This window comes from Lichenostomus cassidix, chromosome 8 (assembly GCF_008360975.1).
Source record: "Lichenostomus cassidix isolate B80296 chromosome 8, HeHo_3.0, whole genome shotgun sequence".
NCBI classification, from domain to species: Eukaryota; Metazoa; Chordata; class Aves; order Passeriformes; family Meliphagidae; genus Lichenostomus; species Lichenostomus cassidix.
In genome coordinates, this window is record NC_139489.1 from 3,191,328 (window position 1) to 3,210,906 (window position 19,579).

General features: G+C 42.9%; 1 long non-coding RNA gene across 2 annotated transcripts in view; it reads right to left on the reverse strand.

Moving 5' to 3' along the window:
• The window catches only part of LOC146433648 (uncharacterized), a 96,282-nt gene that overhangs the window by 17,661 nt on the left and 59,042 nt on the right, over window positions 1-19,579 (reverse strand). For both annotated transcript variants that reach the window (XR_014853667.1, XR_014853666.1), the window contains exon 4: window positions 4,891-4,955. This is a non-coding gene — a long non-coding RNA (uncharacterized LOC146433648). The remainder of the gene's footprint in view (window positions 1-4,890; window positions 4,956-19,579) is intronic.

Here is a 19,579-nt window from a genome sequence, read left to right on the forward strand (position 1 = left end):
GCTTTCGTGATCATTTTGCAACATCCAAATTTTTATCAGCCAAAAAGAGAACAACACTGTACTTTGTACATGATGGTATAACAGGCTAAACTGATTGGATGATACCCTGTGCCAGATTAGGGATCTCTCTGGTCCTTCCTGTATCTGTGGTTGCAGCCACGCACAAAAAAGTAACAAAAAAGTAAAAGGAAGTTTGCAATAGGCAGCTATGGGCAAATCTGCCCACAAGAAGTTCCTTTCTTCTCCCGAAAAGTCAAAGCCTCATTTGCACTCTGAAGTAATTCCCTTGTGCCTTACACAATCCTTAATTATTTTCAATCCTTGCTGTAGTCACTGTGTCCTCATAAACTGGATTAATGCACCTTTTGGAGAATTCACTCCTTCCTGGTGATTTTGTGGCAATTAATTTGTTTTAGGATCCAGATACCTTTCCAAGATGCCTTAATCAACAGCATATCCTGACTTCACCACAAAGCTCCTGAAATTTGTATGTATTAAGTCCAGATTGCAATAATGCAGAGAGGGAGTAAAAATGTCAGAATTTCTCACGTTGAACTGGTGGTTTTAAGTCAGGGGAAGAGGTGGAGCAAGCTTTAAGAGTATGTTGGAGGACCTGGGAAATAAAACCAGAGAATTGCTGCAGAGAACCAGAGATCTTTTAGTCAGAAAGGGATCATGCAATAAGCCAGGAATGAAATCATGGCTTGAGCAATGACTTTGTGCCACCAAGAGAATCCTGTGGGGAGTGGACATGGAAAAGGTGGGCTTAGGCTGGAGTTTTCACACTTAGGAGCACAGGCAGGGAGCCCAGCTAAAGAGCTGAGGGGGAATGATTTACGAGGACGGAATTAAATGGTTAAACAAAAAGTAAGGGCAGACATAACAGTCTACAAATACCCACAGGAGTAAATGCCAAGGGGTGTGAGGAATTTTTGGAACAGCAAAATAAATTTCCCAAGACCAAGGTGCAGTGGCTTGTGACACACTTGCCCAAACAGCTGAAATTTTCTTGGTCATGACTGGTTTGGGCAAAGGATGAAGAAATGAAAGGCAAGGAACAAAACAGGTAAAAGGGATTATACAACTCTGTCCCAGGTGAGCTCCATCACCAGAGAAGCTACTGACAAAGCTCAGCAAGGTCTAGGAGTTGGAGACAGGATTTTGGAACCCTCCTGCAGTTTCTTTCCCCCTTAGGATTTTTGTGGTGGCAGCAATTACAAATGTGATTTAATCCAGACAGTTTCAGGTTGATAGTACAGATGAAGAAATCACACAGCTGCTATTGCACAACATCATTCAGAGCTAGAAAGACTGTCCACCACAGCAGTAGCACTACAATTAACATCCAATTTAATTGGATAAAGGATGAATGTTAAAATTGCACCTTATCTCATGCCCACTTCAGCCCCTGAAACAGCTCTTAACTAGACTTGGAGTTTGTTCTGTGATGAGCACCTGCATGAGGGGTGAGATCCAGTCCAAGGTCATGTTTCAGGGAGGGAAAGATTTCAGCAGGAGGCCTGAGGGATGTGGCTGATGCTCCACATGAGGGGAAAGAGCTGCTAGGGCTACACTGAGCAGGAATGCAAGGGAAAGGGAAGGAATGCAAAGCAAAAATCGAACAAACAAAAAGGACCTTTGAGTTTTGGTTCACAGCGGGGCATTGCAGCTGTGACAGGGTCAGAAAAAGAGACAGCAAGGTAGAAAGGGAGAATGGGATTGGCTCTGGATCCCTCAGATTGCAAAATTATTGCCTAATTAAAGGAAATAAATAAAGGTAAAGGGGAGAAAACAACTCATACACAGTCCTGAATTGTGGTAAGGGGGAGAGGAAAGGGATGAAACAAATCAAAGGCACAGCCACAGGAAACAAATGTAACCCTAAGATACCCTTTATCTCCCTCTTCTCTGACAGATATTCCATTCCCAGTCCCTGGGGATTGGTTTGTGCACTCAGGAGGATAAAGCAGTTTCCTTACTTCTTCCTGCCCTGATTGAGACACTGGATCACTACCATGGGGTGTTGCTTAACTCAGGGCAGGAACCTACTTCTCACTTAGCCCTGACTCCTGGAAAACAATCCCAGCACTGGCATTCAGTAAAGAGGAGCCACATGACTCCCGTGGTGAGGAGGGGACTGAGAGAAACCCAGGGAAGCTGCAGGGGATTTTTTGGGGCTGACCATCTTTAGGTGGTCAGGAGATGATGGCTGTGAGGTTTCCATACAAGCACAGAGGGAAACTCATTGCTAAAATGTCCCCAAGAGAAAAGATGGATGTCAGAACTATCTAACAACAAACTGCACTTTATCTCCTGTTTTAAGGCTTGGAAAGAGCTGACCATCCTAGGGGGAAATGCCACTTAATGTCATAACAACATTTCAAAGCATTTTGGAGATTTAGGTGTTGATTAATAAGACATTCAGGTTTACAAGCCAAAGAAGCCAGGGAATTCTTTTTGCCAAAGGTTTACAAGTGGCAGGCAAAAAATTACTGAGGAAGAAAGGCCTTGTAATTAAATCCTTAACTTGAGATTCAGGTTCTTCTTCTCACCTTAATGCCTAAAATACAAGAGGTGCCTTATATATTTGTAAACACTGTGTTCCTTAAAGGGACAGGAAGGAATGTACAATTCCCAGTTCCTGGCAAGCTGCCAGGAGCCTACAGTGGGAAGAGCTGCCTGACTTTGCAGTAGTGTCATTCCTGTGGTAAATATTTCTAAGAAAATTCAGGTAGTGGCTCAGTACCCAGAATTGTGCCAGGGACAGAATTTGAGCCTATTGTATTTGTTTCCTTGCTGAGGAAGAAAAATGTTTTTCACCTCCCAGACTTCTCTGGGGCTTTTTCTTCTCAAGGTTTTTTAGAAAACCCCTGAGCAGGAAGCTAAAACAATTACCTGAGCAGAGCCAAACAGACTGTAAACTTTGACTCTCCCAAAGAAGCACTTTCTGATGTGCAACAGTTTTCCATGAAGGAGACACTTTCTGCCCTTTAGTTTTGTGGTTTGTTACAACACATTACACTGAAAACCAAGGTAGAACACAAAAAAAGAAAACAATCCTTACAGTGAATCTTTACTTTTGTCTGCAGTCCTTTTCTGGATGTTTATGGCAACCCGTAAAGTTGCTGAAACATGCCTGCTGTATTTTTAATTGTCATTTTAAATGCCAAAACCCAGAAGTCTTGCTTATATTGTATGTGAACACAGTGTCTGCTTATGTTCAAACCCTCAGGCGCTTTAAATAACTCCACTGTACACAGAGAACGTTGTTCATTTTGTTTTTACAATTTTTGCCCGTGCAGAAGGAGCTCTAACGTCCTGAGAACAGAAATGTATGTTCATAAGCAGGGAGCGAGATCACAGCTGGACTCTACCTGAGCCTTGGATCGCGTTTCTGCAGCGGCACGAGCCGAAAAAGCCGCTTATTTCTCTGTTTAATTTCCAAGAGCCACAAGTGGAACAGCACATAGTAGACTTACTGACGTAAGGCACAGGTGAGTGCAGGGTACAGGTCCACCTCTGTGCCTGATCCACAGGGAATATCAGGCTGTTCCAGCCAGACTGTAGAGCCATTACTGCTGTAGCCCTGGAGGAACCCAGGCTGAACCCTGGTGTGTTAGTAAAGGTGGCAGCTGGCATAACAGACTTCTGTGTAGCTTACAAATTTGGGGCATAAAATGGGGGTCTTTTTATGGATTCCAGTGAGTTTTGTACCAAGCCTCCATTGTTCTGCCCTAAAGAATATACCATTAGAGAATTTATAAGCTAATTTGTTGGGGGTTTTTTTTCTTTCAAGGATTAAACAGGAGCAGATCGTAATTTCCTTTAAATGCATCTATTATTCATGAGTATTCAGTAAGTTTTATTATGGGTTAAAAACAACAGCATGTATATCTTTATACTCAATTCCAATCTCCTACATGGGCTGTGAAACTCACATTTTATGTTTAGTTGTGATTGACCATGAAAGTCAGAGGGTAATATGTGTTCCCTGAGCAAAGACACAGACAGGTATCTGGCCAATGTTCATTTTTCACATTAGTTTTCTGTAAATAATCTTACATGCAATTTTGCCACTTCCTCTCTGCAGGAATCTCTGGGAGTCAGTTAGCAAACTGTGGCTTGCAGAAAGCTGACACACAGTATTTATGAACAGAGAGGAAGTAAATTAATTTCAGTGTTTGATTCAACATTGGAGAAAATCTTTTTGCAGTATTTAATCACCCACAGTAACAAGAGGAGGTACAGTCCCTCCTCTAGCCCAGACTTATGACCAGGAAAAGAAAGTTGTGCTGAGTTAGGACTAAAAACAAGGGGTCAATGAAAGAGACACTTAATTTCTCAGTGTCCATCCCATAATGCCAGTCCTGTAAGAGCTGCCACTATTTGTAAAACGTGCAGAAGAGGGATAGGTGGAGAACTGAAGCCACATACACAAGGTGACACCCTTTTTAAGCAACAACCACTTTTTGCAATGACCTGTGCAAGGGTCATTTGGGGTTTTCCTTCCCTTGGAGTCTGGGTTTCCTGAGAGGAAGGAGAGCTGAAATACAGGAACCAGTGGCTGCACACCATTTCCAGCAGCATGGGAGACCTTCCTCATTGACAGAGGTTTAGGAACCACATCTGAATCTCCAAACTTCCTGGTGTTCTCCCTTTGAAAGGAGGGAAGACGGGGGAGGACATGGGTGGAGAAGGTGAAGAGGTGGTTCTGTTCTTTGAAAGGCCTTGCAAACACAGCAAAATTGCTCCCAAACCCTCAAATCATCCTGGAAAATAGGTTGTGATACAAGTGGGAAATACAAGGAGATGTTTCAGCTAATAAAACATGCTGGACTAGCACCACACTTCTGCTTAAAAAGCTGTTTATAATAAACAACAATTACTTACAGTATCGTTGCAAGATCACGAGAGGACTCAGACATTGAAGAGCATCTGGTTCATCTGGGTGAGACCTGGAAAACAGTGTCATGTATCAGCAAACAGCAGCAATAGATGGATTTTTTGTGAGGGCTGTTAGAACAGGAGGAAATGCTCAAACTCTGACTGCTGGGACACTCTGTGATCTAATCCTGGCCAGGGAGAAGAAAATCTGCTCCTCACTAGATCTGATAAGAGAAAAACTTCAATTCCCTAGATAAGAACATCAGTTTGGCTGGGCTGTGTTGCAGATCACTTTTCCACCTTGCAAAGGGTTAATGGGACCCCAGAGATAATAAATGGATTAAGCAGCTGTGTAGGTAGGTGCTTTGGGAGATGAATATAGGTTGATTTTTCACAAACTTAACCCATGCAGAGTGAGTCATAATTTGCACCTTGCGTCACTCAATAAATGGGTCTTTTAAAAGTCAACCCACTGTGAATGGGCTGTGAGCTCTCCAAAAGCAAGGATCCTGCTCTCCTGCCCACAGGAGGATCAAAAAATCCCTTCTCCCTAGGTTACAGTGTGATGGCAATAATAGGGACCAAACAAACAACTCCGTGTTTGTGGGTTTGCCACGTCGCTCTTAAAAGGTCAAAAGGTTTTGACTGAAACAACTGTTCTTGTCTCATGAAAGATGAATTCTTAATCATAAATGTGTATTAATCTCATTGCTGCTCCTGCTGTGCCTTGCAACGCTGCTTCTTTATTCAATTATGCCTCATATCAACTTTTTAATTAATACCTACGTTAGGAAAACCTTGAAAGTTTTGATAAATAACATCTGCTTTTGTGCATTTCAACCGTGCACTTCTGTGAGGAGGAAATGTTTCTATTTTGCAGTCAGCCAGGAGAAAGAAAAGCAAGTAGAGAGGAGGTCTACATGTTCACAGGGATCTCAGCACTGAACAGACAGAATAATCATCTTTTGTTGAATACGAACATAACGAAAAACAAATCCAACAATACCCTTTTGTTCTGAGCAAGAAAGGCAGGGCTTTAATAGTCTTTAAACGAGATAGAAAATTTCCATCCAAATGGAACCATGGAGTAGGTAGACACATTACAATGTTTTGGAGTTCAGTGATTAAATTTAATACTGTGCCAGGCAGTGATTAGTTGATGAAGGGTGTTCAAAACTAGAATAGAAACAAGGGAAGTGTGGCTCCAGTTTAGCTCTGGGCCTCCCGAGCAGTTCAGTGTTCAGCTTTCTACTTAATAGCAGTGTCAAACAAAAAAAAAGTTTGATTTGATTTATTTCTCTAAGGAAACTCAGTGCAGTTGTAAACACAGGCTGCCTGATACTTATTCCTAAACTTCAGCATTCAGGGTCAGATCCAAGAAAGGACCTGAGGTAGCAACCAAAGCACAGAAACACATCCTTTTCTTCAGTACTTTAATACTTCAGTACTAAGCCCTAATTAAGGCTTCTGACTGCCAGCCTCAGAGCTGGGTGTCTAAGTCCCTTGTGGGTCTTTGCCTTAGTGCATTAAACCCCCTGGTGAGCCCAATATGACACATTGTCCTTAACATTTTCCAAACATGACTAATCCCCCTGGAGAACAGGAGCATAAATCCCTTTTAACTTGGCTGTGGTCTCTCCTAAGCCAGCCCAACCCAGGCCATGAGCATGTGGTGCTCTGAGAAGTCACAGCACAACCTGAGCTCCCTGGAAGAAGGTAGATAAACTCAACTTCAGCAAAGACTTCACTTTTCCTGTAAGTCTCACAAAATATAAGGAAAATCAAGCTGAGATCTAAGTGCTCTAGAAGACATGCCAGTTCTATTCTTCTTCCTTTCTTCTCATCAACTATTCCTACCATCCAAGCAAAGGCCATCATCATTCTAATTTGAAACAAGTCCTCTTACATTAATATCTATTTCGGACCAGACCTGCTCTTTGCTGCATTAGCATAAATCTGTTGTCTTTTCATGGACTTTCTCCAACTCTACTCTGGTCTAAGCAAGATCAAAATTTATTTTGGTGATAATTTGCAGGGTTATGCCAAAGGTCAGCATTGTGCAGGCCACAGATCTTGGTGAAATCTCATCTATTCAAGGGGGAAAGAATTTACAGTTACAATTTACTATAATAGTAACATGATTTTTTTAAAAAAATTATAACTTGTAGATAATGTTTCAAGCTTCTCCTTGAAATTTTAAAACCCATCCATCAATTAACAATAATTAATCACCAAGCATGTTAAGTATTAAAAAAAAAGTGAATATGGCACTTGAGGACATGGTGAACAGGGTGGTGGTGCTGGGTTGACAGTTGGATTTCATGATCTCAGAGGTCTTTTCCAACCTTAACAATTCCATCATTCTCTGTTATGTGTGGTAAGTTAACTGCAGCTTTCCCTACAAGAAAGTAAAACAAAAAAAGTCTAGGAAAAACTGTGTTGAAGTCTTTTTAACACTTCAAATGAATGCTTGTGTAAAGCTCCTCTCGGAATCCTCCATCACAGGCAACTTCCCCTGCTGCCAGAAGGCCTGGGAGCTTTTCCCATCAATGTGAGAAGCAAAAGATTTGCACCTTAAGAAAAATTTCCAATTTATCCTTCACATATTACTTGTGCTCCAGGTGGTGGTAAGACATAAATCCTGGAAGCTCTCTCCACAATGGTCGAATGCCAAGAAATGGAGCAGTTTACTGGAACAGCAGCAGTTTCTGATGTCTTTGCAATGCCAGTTTCAACTAGAAAGGTACAATATTTTATATTCTGAGAAGCTGAGCTAGACCATTTTGGCAAAGAGTCTGTCTGCCTACTGAGGGTGGGGTAGGTATTTACTATCTCTATAATGACTTCCTACTGCAAGTGGGTCAGGTAATTCAAATAACTCGCCAAAACTGCCCTTGGTGGAGTCTGGTGAAGTCTCGCCTGTAAGTAAATAGTCCCTGAGCTGCAGAGAGCACATCCTCTGCCATGTGATGTCTCAGCCGTTTCCTGGCACTGCCCCTCCAACAAATCCTTCACTTTATCTCCCTCCCATTGTAACAGTTTCACTGCTGAGGCTGCTGCTGCTGCACTTTGTGCTGCCGGTGGCCTGCTGTGAACTGGAAAAATACCTGCTGAAAAGAGCAGTCAAGGACTGAAATGATAGCAGAGGCTCCTCCTTTCTCTGCCTCTGTTATGGGCAACTGTCCAGTTTGTCAGTTTTGCTTATCCAGCTCCAAAACCAAATGTTTCAGCATCCAGCCTGCACTAATAACCAGGTTTTAAACAAAAAATGCAGCAGAAGATCAATTTGTTGCCTGTGATGTGTGCAGTGCTTGATTTTCCCTCACCCTGAGCCTCAAACACATGGCTCATGTTCGTTCTGGTGTTTGGAGTGGAGTAAAAGGCACCATCTGTGTGGTGGGAAATCACAAACTCGGCAAGGTCACAGAGGTGCTCCTTGCACAGTGGTTGAAATGTTAAAGAAGAGGTATGAAGGAGCTCAAATGGTAAGAAATCACTACCAGCTCCTATATGGCTCCTTAAGGCACTGTGGATGGAGAAGGATGCCAACCAGGAGTTGGACTTTGATGATCCTTGTTGGTCCCTTCCAACCCAGGATATTGTATAATCCTATGAACTCTCCCTTTGCACAGAGCAGCCTCACCTGAGAGCTGCTGGGAAAGGACACACTGATCATTGGAAAGATCCTGCAAGCATTCATTATATGCTTGTTTGCCAAAAACACAGTGGCATGGCTTGGTTCATCACCATTTCAGGCAATGCTGTTCATATTGTACCAATTCACTAAACCAAGTCAGCAAAACAAAAAGATGCTCAGAGACTCTTGCGAGCTCTGGATTAGACTGATGCCTTCTGGGCAATAAACAGCTTCATGAATCCTGGCAGTTTAGAGCAGCTTTTTAAAACAAAATTTCTGAAAGTTATTTCATAGATGAACTGTGTTGTCATGAAAAGTTTTGCTTGTCTATGTTTCCAAACAAGCATGTTCTGGTAAAGAACAAATGAATGTCAATATTATTCCTAAATGTATTTGAAAATTAATACTGTGCCCGTGTGTCACCTCAAAGTACTCTGTTTTGATCTTCCCAAGGTTATCCCAGTGGCTTTGCCCCACAAAAGGAACCACAACCCCGGCAGTGAATGAGTCAGGACACAGAGCTGACTGAGAGCAGGAGCAATGCCTTTGGAGAGCTCAGCCAGCAGAGGCACAGGGCAGAGCTAAGGGTGCAGCAGTGAGGTAACAGCTGAATGGACAGACTGGCAGAAACAGAGAACATTCTCTAAAAATTTTATCTCAAGCTCCTCCACCTCCCATCAAGGCAAAAGACTGTCTCAGGGTCTGCAACACCCCACCTGACAGACCCAAGTGTGCCCTGGACAGACGTGAGCCACACGATGCACGCCCCAAGCGGGAAGGTGGCCCACAGACCCAGCACTTCTGAGCAGGGCTTTGAAAAGAGTTTCCAAGGGCCCTGCACAAAAAGTCCTTTCAAAAGTGCTCCATAAAATACACCTGAAGAAAGCCCGTTAGCTCTGCTCTCTCTGTTTAGCTCAGGTGTTGTTTTTTCACACACAGAAACACATGTACAGACTTAGAGCACCATACAATGCCCCACTAAAGGCATCAAGTGCTGGTTATAACTCCATCCAAGATCAACAAGGTCTTTTTCCACAAGCAACCCTTTGTGTTTGGGAAGCCTTTGCCCTGAATTTTACTGTCTCCAAGTCAACCAACAGGTGCTCTGCAGTCAAACGTGAGCTATTTAAGTGCAACCTGCATAACAACTTCCCAGGCTGGCAGGCAACCTTAAATAGTAGTTAGGGAATGGAATGGGTAAGTTTTATGCAGACAAACAGAAACACTCCCAACAGGAAAAGAAGGGAGGGGGGGCAGGAGGAAAGGAAAATGATATCTTTCTTGGTTTCCATTTAATTTTCTCTTTCATATGTTGGCATAATAACCCTCAAAGAAGAGAGCGAGCCTCCCAAACCCAGACACCATGATAATCTGACATTATACAGTGGTTTTTCTTAAAACTTTCCAGTTTTGTTTTGGACAACAACATAATGTGCTGATTGTATATGGGATATTTTCTCCACTTGCACAGGGCACAGATAGCCTTTACTCCTAATACTGAAAGTGTGTTATTTCAGGCAATTTGACTTATATTTTTTCCCTGAAGAAAGCACTTTGGGGTAGGAAAAAGAAAAAGTGAAAAAGTTGTCTCAGCTAGATGCCAGATGTGTCATTTTGCATTGTAAAGCCACACCAGAATTTATAAGCCATGCAACTGCTCATTGGTGTACCATTCCCAGATCAGATTTTTTAAGTCTGTTTCTAGGATCAGTGTGCATTGTCAAGCTTAAAATGTGGTGTTTAGCATACAAAAGTCAGACCCATCTGAGATGCTATACAATTACTTAAGGGTCAAATTCATCCCTGCCTAAGCATTAAGTTTCCAGGCAGTGAGGGAATTGTATTATTCAGGAGATGGTGACATTACTGTAATTGCCCTCATTTCTGCTACTGGGATGTTTCAGTCTGCATAAAAACAAACTCTTACCTCTTCTCTGTCCTCTTCTTCCCCTACACAACTACTGGCACTGTGCCTTTTTATATTTAATCATAACTATTGATATTTGTGGGGCATGGGCAGGAGAGACACAGAAGAGAGATGTTCCTGGGCACTGCTGGTTGTGAAACAAGAGAGGCACAGGGAGCAAGTCAAACCCCTAAACAGCACCTGTGGTGCTACAATAACAAAAAATAGATTTATTTTTGTTGTGTGGTCTTAACATACATTATACCAGGGGTGATAACACCCAAACATAGGAACAGCCAGCAGTGAGAGCCAGCAGAGCTTTAGCTACTGCCTAACAAAATCCACAGAGCATCCTGGATGCAGCTGGAAGACAGAGAGCACCTTCCCACGGGCAATGGGACATTCACTGGGATACGCAGATCTCTGCATGTGAAGTGGCTCTGCTCACACCGAAAAAAGGCATATCTTGTGCAAAACTGGTTGGAATTCGATGGCTCAGGGAGGGCAGATGAGATCATTTCACCTGGCCTGGCCTGCCAGACAGACCCAGCTCAGCTGGTGCAGTTTTGCTCTTTGAAGACTTGCTCAGTATCAGTTGTGCAACAATTTAGCAGCGTGGGCTGCTTCCGTAGATACGGTCGTGACCCCTAAGAGTGGAAAAACTTGTTTTTGTTGTAGTGGAGGGATTTTCCTGAACTAGGTTAAATAATATTTATTGAGCTAAAGTCTGCAGTTGCTGGAGCTGCTCTGGATTGACATGAGCATGGCTGAGATCTTTCATCTTTTCTTTCATCTGCTACAATATAGAAAATCACTGTCTGTTCATTTTTGTATTCCTTCAACCTTCAGGCCAGAAACTCAGAACTGGCTTTCTGGATCCCTTGATCCTTCAGACAGAGAAATCTGACAATTCCTCAAACCACAGGAAACTTAAAAATAGCACTTGTTCCAGCACAGCTACACATTGTTGTTCTTGAAATCTGGGTTAGAAAATACTTACAGAGTCTCTGAAAGAGAGAGGCCTGAAGCAGAACATCTCTATTACTGCATTCCTTTATTTAAACAATTAACCCTGTGAACAGAAGAGCTACTGACACTGGATTTGCTCTTGATTTTCTTCCTTAAGACTAATTCTTGCATGGATTTCCCAGTGTCTAGCAAGTGTTTTATTTATACTGCAATAGAGGGGGAGATGGGGAAGCACAAGAAAGGGAGACACAGCTTGGGCCTCTACACTGTATTCAACTTTTTCTTTTCACTAAACATCCACGATTTTATTTTCAAGACCTCTACCCTTAATTTGAAGAGCAGGTTGAACAGTTACTGAAGAAGAAATCCAGACATGTATTTTTCCTCTCTGCCCTGCAAATTTTATCATCTAGGGCCAGGTGCTGGTGACAGTTGTGTGGGAACCCACTGGAGTCTTCTACAAAAAACTTTTAGGATTTCTTTTGGGACAGCAGGACACAGACCTCACCTGGCACTAATCAATAGCTTCTACTGAATGCAGCAATTCTGTATTTATTTACCCTTCACCCTCACACTTCGGGGGGCAACCACACTGTTTCCCTGGGAGGAGAAGACTCTCAGGCTAATGTAAATTCGATTAACAGCTCCAAATTTTTACTCAGACAGACGTGACTACAGAGTGCTCCTCCCTGCTAAACATGTCCACTGAAGGGTTTTATTAGCCCACACAGCAATAGCAGCTGCCTCCTTTTTCCCTGCTGGAGCACACCTGGATTGAGGGATCTCCCTGGCCAGCACAAAACCACTCCCTGTTGGTACAGTCTAACGAAACAATGAAAGTAGAGCAATAGTTGTGTCACCTTAATCCAGTGCAGGGACCTACAATTACTTAATATGCATTTGCCTACCTTAAGCAGTCCCTCAGTATTATACACTTCTTCACTTGCCCCTTTTTACACACAAGTTGCAATATTTGGATGACTTCCACCTCATTTTCAATTACAATCTGCTTGTGAAAAGCCTGCAGTGTCTTGTTCATAATCCTTTTTAAGTACAGACTATCAACAAGGCCTGTAAGTGTCCAGACAGAATCTACCCAGAGTGAAGAGGCTAAGATCTGCAAATGATATTTCTTTTCCACTGTAGGTGGATCAGTATGTGTTTGGGAATAAATTTGCTATCTTTTGGGAATATTTCCAGTTAACTCCATGCTAACCACATTTGATTTGCTTGGTTCTGCTTCAGGAACTGAAAGTAGCTTGGCTCCAGCACTAAATAACCAAGCAGGAAATAGCAGAAGGTTTACCATATACAGGCTGGCCAGGGGTGGAGTGACAGATTGAACTAAAAATACAGCAAAGATTGGTTTGGGGAGATTCAGATTGGTTCCAATTTAATTAGGAGATATACAAGCTCCCAGTGCTGGTGATTAAGTTATCTTCATTGAAAACACATTGACATATTCAAATGTCACCATGCTTCGAAAAGGGAAGTGTGGAGACATTAAAGCTTAATGCCCTAAAATGAGGATCTGGTCAAAAAATGCTTTCTGCACTTTGTCAGTCTGTCCCCAGGCCCTGCAGCAGGCAGGGTGCTTCCTCTGCCCCATCCCACACACAAGCAAAAGGGTTAGAAGAAACTTTTAGCTGCATCAGAAAATTCAGTAATATTGCTAACCTTAAAATCCTTGAAACTACTGTCCAATCTTTTAATTAACTTGTTAATTAGATGATACAAAAGAGTTTATGCCCTCATTTACCTCTGATACACACTGAGGTAGCATCAATGCAATCAGTGAACCAAGGCAAAACCAGCAGAAATTAAACTCAGTTTTAGACTTGGGTAGCAAACTCTAGATCTGTCCCTACATTATTCTTTCAATACCAAATATTTTACTGTCTCCCAGTCACATTCTGGACAAATGAATCCTATTCCAGATCTTAACTGGACTGCAAAAATAAAACCTCGACAGCTCATTTATTGATACAGTGAAATATCCAAGCAAGTAATTTTATTGCTATGAAGGAAAACATAACAGCTGGGGGAAAAAACCTCAAGCTGTCATTAGGAGTTCGGCTACAGAGACAAAAAAAGTGAAATGTTTGAAACAAACAGAAAAAGCCCTTTCCAAGGAATGCTGAGAATGGGGTGAGCCCCAGTTGCTCTGATTCCTGGCAGATCCATGTGGCTGTTGAGTTTGATGGATGAAGAGATAGGAAGTCAGGTGGGAAAGTGCCCTCCTGAAAGTAAATCCACATTGTATCTAATCCAGTAGGGAGGAAAACTGTGGGAAAAAAATATTGGCAGAGTCTGAGGCAGGAAAGCTGCCACACTATTCTGCTGTACTTCAGAGGAAAACAGGAGCCCAGATGTTAACACAGGGTCTCCCCAGCCTGGAAAAAGAAAAGGCAAAGAATACCTATCCATACTCCTACCATTATCAGTCTTCCCAGTGCTATTTAAAGAAAGCAGAAGGGCCAAGAGAAGAAGCTGTTTTGCAGCTCTGCACAAACACCCGCAGATAAGGGTGGTACCAGGTGTCAGCTTGCCCTGCAAAGTCACTGAAATGTCAAGGATTGTTTTTCCTCTACTCCCTTTCTCTTTCCTCCGACTGGGAACTGCCAATGTTTATTTAAAATATATCCCTTGTATTTGGCAAGAATGCCAGCGGGGCAGACGTTAATGGATTATTATTTGGGGCTGGCAGCCTGCCAGGGTGATAAGGATAGCCTGCCTGCCCCAAGGCCCAGAGCTGTGCCATTAACAGGGGAGGCAGGAACGCAATCGCCCCGCCAGATGCTCTGCTCTGCCCAGTGCAGCACGCTTTAAAAGCTGCCTCCAACTTACATTTGATCTGACCTATAAAAATAATGAAATAAGTAGAGAGGCAGACACAGCTATGGAGGGGCACTAATCCATCTGCAAGACCCAGGTCTGATACTTCTCTTCAGCAGCAGCGTGGAGAATTTGCTCAAAGCACCGTGAAGTCCCTGCGAGTGTTTCTGTTTCACCCCTGTGCCCTTGAACTAGATCTCAACCTGGGAGCCCTAAACTCGCCTGCTGAAAGCAGCACAAGGCAGGGACCTCACTGTGCTGCTGCAGTGGAATGACAACAAAAGCAGACCTGTCTGAGCCCTGCTGGGGAGAGGAGGAGCCTGGCTTGGAGCAGCGATCCCCACAGTGACACGGTTCATGCCAGTGCCCCCCGAGAAGGCAAGCCCGAAGGAATGTGAGATTTTACAGCTTGGGATATATTTAGATTAACATTGTTTACTATTAATCGTCTTTGCAAAGCCCTTTCTTTCCCAAGGGACGAAAAAAGGCGAGGATGGCTCCACCCTTGTTATCATGTATTTTTTGGAAGACAACCTTTGCCGTGGCCCATCAGACAGCACAGACTATAATTAAGGTGCTTATAATACAATTTAGGAGCTGGGGCACAGCAGCATTTAGTGCTGTGATTGAAAGCCTTCAAGGTTATGTGGAACTGTCCAAGTAGTAATTTTATCGGTTTGGACCTGGCAAAAAAAAGAAACTTTGTGCTCATTTGAGAAGTTGGGCTGCCACTAATGAAGGCAGAGCAAATTGAGCTGCTTTTCTGCTTCTTATGAATACAAACAACCAAGTATTACCCCAGACAGGTGTTCTCTCCAAAAAGAAAACATGCATAAAGATTTATATTACCTTTTTTTTTCCTCTGGATTTCTTTTTTCTCACTTTTAACAGGTCAAAACAAAGCCCCAGGCTCACATACTGTTACCTCAGGAAGGTACCACAGCCCACCTTTGCTGGTGACCTCTCCTGGCTCTGCTGTGGCCCACATTAAAGTCAGGTTCAGAACATGATAATACCCTCATGTCGAGCTGTAAGTCATTCCATTTCAAGAGTGATGGCTGATACTTCCAAAGGAAATTCAGTGCTGAAATAAAAATACGTTTCTTTACTTCTAACAATTCATTGTGCCTTTGCACAGCTACTCCTGAGGTTTTTAAATGGGATTTCTCTTTGAAACAGGGTTCCAGCAGCAGCACAAAATTCAGACATCAGGAGCTGTAGAGCCATCCTCAGTCTCAGGACCATCATAAGGAAGGTCAAGTACACAAGTCCAGAGAGAACTAATCCAACAGCAAACATAGGGTCTGGAAGTTGGTCTGACTTCTCTGTTCTTTCCTTACTCAGATAGTAAGGCAGAGATTTCTGCCCTGAAACTTTACTGGGTTGTCAGCAATGAAAGTTATTGAATTCTTGGATGTAGCTTTGTATTAGCATCAATTCCTGTGGTGGTTATTTAATGTGGAGGTTGTTTGGTATCGAAGTGCCTTGGACTCACAGCCATGAATTACTGGAGCTTAAGAAAGGCAAGTCACCCATGGATGTAGTGAAAGGTAAGTCACCCATGGATGCAGTGAAGCTTAAGTGACCCATGGATGTAGTGCACAGAGGCTCCAGGTTGTGATGGCACAGGCAAACCAGTCTGGAGAATAAAGGAGCACTTCTGCAAAGTGGGATACACAAGTCGAGCTTGTAAACAACATTTATTATTGTTTCTTTATCTCTCACTAGGAAACAAAGATTGTGTTTCTCAGCAGCAGTTTTACCACGACAAATAGCAATCTGATTCCATGGTATGACAGCTTATTCCTAGCACTAGGAGTGGGTGCACCAAGGCAGGACAGATGGAGGCTGTGCCACAATCAACATTCACTGGGGTGTCTGTCCTCACCCACTCATCTGCCTGCTCATTCCTCTCCGACTGCTCTGGGACTGCTCTGACCCCACCCGTGAGCTGTTTCTTTCCTGCTGCCTTCTTACTTGTTTTTCAAGAGCTTTCATGCTGCCCACATGTGTCCCCTCCTCCTCTTGGACGCTGTATTTTCTACAGAAGCAACAGATTGCGGTGATGTTGTCCTTTTGATCTAATGAGAGAAACTCCTACAAAAATGATGTGCATGTGCTTCTTTCCTCATTATTTACCAAGGGGACTTGGATATACACATCTCTCCCATGATCCTACTTTTTCTGTGGGTCCTACCTTTACTGCCCCTTCTGTCTCATAATTTCTGCTGCTTCTCCCCACTCAGCCATGAAGCCCCACAGTTTCCCTGCCTCCCTTGTCTCCTGCTGCTGCTGTTCTCCAAGGGAAAACCTTTTACACGCAGCGAGGGCAGCAACGATCTCAGTCTCACTTCACAGATGCTTACTAAGTCCTTAATCATCGTCTATTTGTCCACGGAATACAACACAGGGTTTGTGATTTCAGACACAAAAGCCTGGCTTTCAGTCAGGCAGGATAGACTCCAGGGTCACTGCTAAAACACCACCAGCACTGGTCCATTTTCTCTGCTGTCCCAGCTCTGGTGAGCTCTTTGTGGTTGAGTTTTATTTTACAGGGATATCAGGTTTCTTTCTCGTTTTTGCTCACGATCATTTTATTTCTGAATCATGGATTCCAGGACAGATTTTTAAAACTGGTGGTGATCATAGTACTGATACTGTTCTAAGATCTCAAAAACCTATAACCTCACACAAATAAATGTAGTCTTTAAAATCATCTCAGGAAGAGAAGAAATGGTTATACTCATGTTACTACAGGCAGTGAGGTTCTTTCAAACCTGTATGTTGGTGGTAAGAGAACCAAGCTCCAAAACGTGCTCCCCAAATAGTTTTCTAAATCCCCTGGAGCACCAGCTAACAAATCCATGTTTCTGTGCTCTGGTTAATCTCAGAAGAAAACAGCACTGCTTAGCACAAAGCCAAACTCTCACTGACTGAAGGAAGTATAAAAATGCATTTTCTTAGTAATTAGAGTTGTGCCTATCAAAGGGAACTTACTACAAAGGACAATTCTTTGCATTTCATTCCACTCAAAAACACAACAATTATCAGTTTCTTTTTAGACAATTTTCCTTTACACGTCTCACCTTCTTTCTAGGCACTTTATTGCTTATATTTCTGTATAAATTCCACCTGCCTCCCAAAATCTCCTGTCTGCCCCTGCCACAGCACTGGTGGGCTCCTCCTGCCACTGGCACTCACTAGCACAATGTGCTACAACTCCCAGGGCTGCAGTTTGAACCCCATAAAAAGCTCCTTCCCTTCTGGAGCCTTGAAGGACTGTGGAGGTCATTTAGAGACCAACCAGCAGCTGCTGCTGATACGGGGGAGGAGGTTGCCTAAACTGAGGATCCTGGCTTTAAGGGAGCACCACACATGGGATTCTTATCCGAGGGTAAAGTGGCTTTCCATCAGTGAAATGGAAAGCCACTTTATGGATTCCATGCCAATCTGTGTGAGGATATGGGCACAATACACAACCTGTGCACTACACACCTGTGCTCTGTCCAAACTGCAGAGTGCCCAAGGTTTTTCTGGTGTTGTGTCTTTGGTCAGAGCAAGGCAGGGCTGTTAACATCCCTTCTGAACATCCTCTCTGGGGGCCCAACTATGCCCTGAAACTGCTCCCGTGCTCTCCATTAAAGTGGAAAGAAAAAAGAGCACAGCTCCTGCAGCTCACTTAGGTCAAATACGAGGTTTCATTTGCCCCTTTGCCTCATTTTGCTGTCATCCTGAGGGGAAAAATAGGGGGTGGGAAGGCACCAGGAGAGAAAAGCATCATAAATCATTCACTGTATTAGCAGGAGGCTGGGTCGGCAAGCCTTGCTCATTTAGCTACCTTAAATTTCATCCAACCTGCTTATCCCCCAGCTGCACGAATAACAGACCACTTGAAAGGTAATATTTTTGCTATTAGTGAAGAAAGGAAAAAATGTGATCTTTGCTGTAGCATGGGAATAATTTTTCCAGAGCTACACAGAATGAGCCTGAGTGAATACTGCTATTTTTGGCAATAGCCCTCCTGTTTAGCTCACATCAATAATTTTAATGCTTTATTTGTGGTTTGGGCTGTAAGAAATGGTGAAAGCCTGTAGAGAAAAAAAAGAAAAGTGTCAAAATTAGCTAAATAATTTTGAGTTCATGACATTCATAAAAATACATGAATGTTTTCAGAATTCTTAGAGTCCATACACGCTCATAAAGCTGAGCTATGAAAGCATTTTATTTTACATATGCAAACATCACCGAATTACTCTTTATGAGGTTTTAATTGGATCTCTAAGGTTTCGGTGGTTACAATGACAGACTGTCAAACACATTCTTAGATTCCTGTGTCTTGCAATGTCAGGAACACAGAGAATCTCATGTTTTGTCCCAGTAGCATTTTTCACGGTATTTTTCATTTTTTATATCACAGCAGCACTGAGTCAGAGGCTCTGGTGTTTGAGGTGCTGCCTAAACAAAGAACTAAACCAGACTTTCAAGGTCTCAAAGCTCTTTACATTTGATGGGGAGATATTTCACTCCAATAACTGCAGCTGATGTTGCATCATCTTCCTCACATTCCCACAGCAGTTCTGACCCCTCTGTAGGTGGCCAGAGATCCCAGTGCTCCCTCTGAACATCAGTTTTCCTCCTACTGCTTACTTTTTCTGTTCCAAAATCTGCTTTGGGAAAGAGAGCAGTGTGACTGCACTGGATATGGGAAAAGATGTACCATAGGTGGGAACATGTCCAGCCAAAAAAATCTGTTGTCTCCCAAAGCTCCCTGCAGATTGGTCACTGGGTTGAAGACACTTTATTTTGGAAGGAAAAGCTTGATTCTTAACTTGCCCCTGAAGAGTGTTCCTCTTTTACAGAACTTATCAAAGTCCTGATAACTTGTCAAAAATACACACAAAAAATCATGCAGTTGACCACCCTTACAAAAACCACATTAAAGCACGAAGCAGCCCACCCAAATATTCACTGTATTTCAAATACAAGAGGAATCACACCCTACTTAGTCATATTGCTCAGGCTGCTGGAGCAGGGCATGTGCTTCATTACTCAGGTGGATTAATCAAGGAAAGGTATTAGCTGGGCCAAATTTTGTCTCCAACAAAATCAAGAAATGAAGATACTACTGGCATTCATGAAAAAGTAAAGATTTTCTTGTGTTTTTACAGGCAAACAGCTACACAGAAACATCCACTCAGGCTCAGCAGCTCAAGTTTAGGACTGTTGCTAAGTGAGTAACTTGGGCTAGAGGAGGGATAATCATTTTTACTACTGCATAGCAACTCTGGGTTTTTTTCTAAAAATTACATGTTTAAGTTCTGCAAATGCTGCAGCCAACACCAAATTCA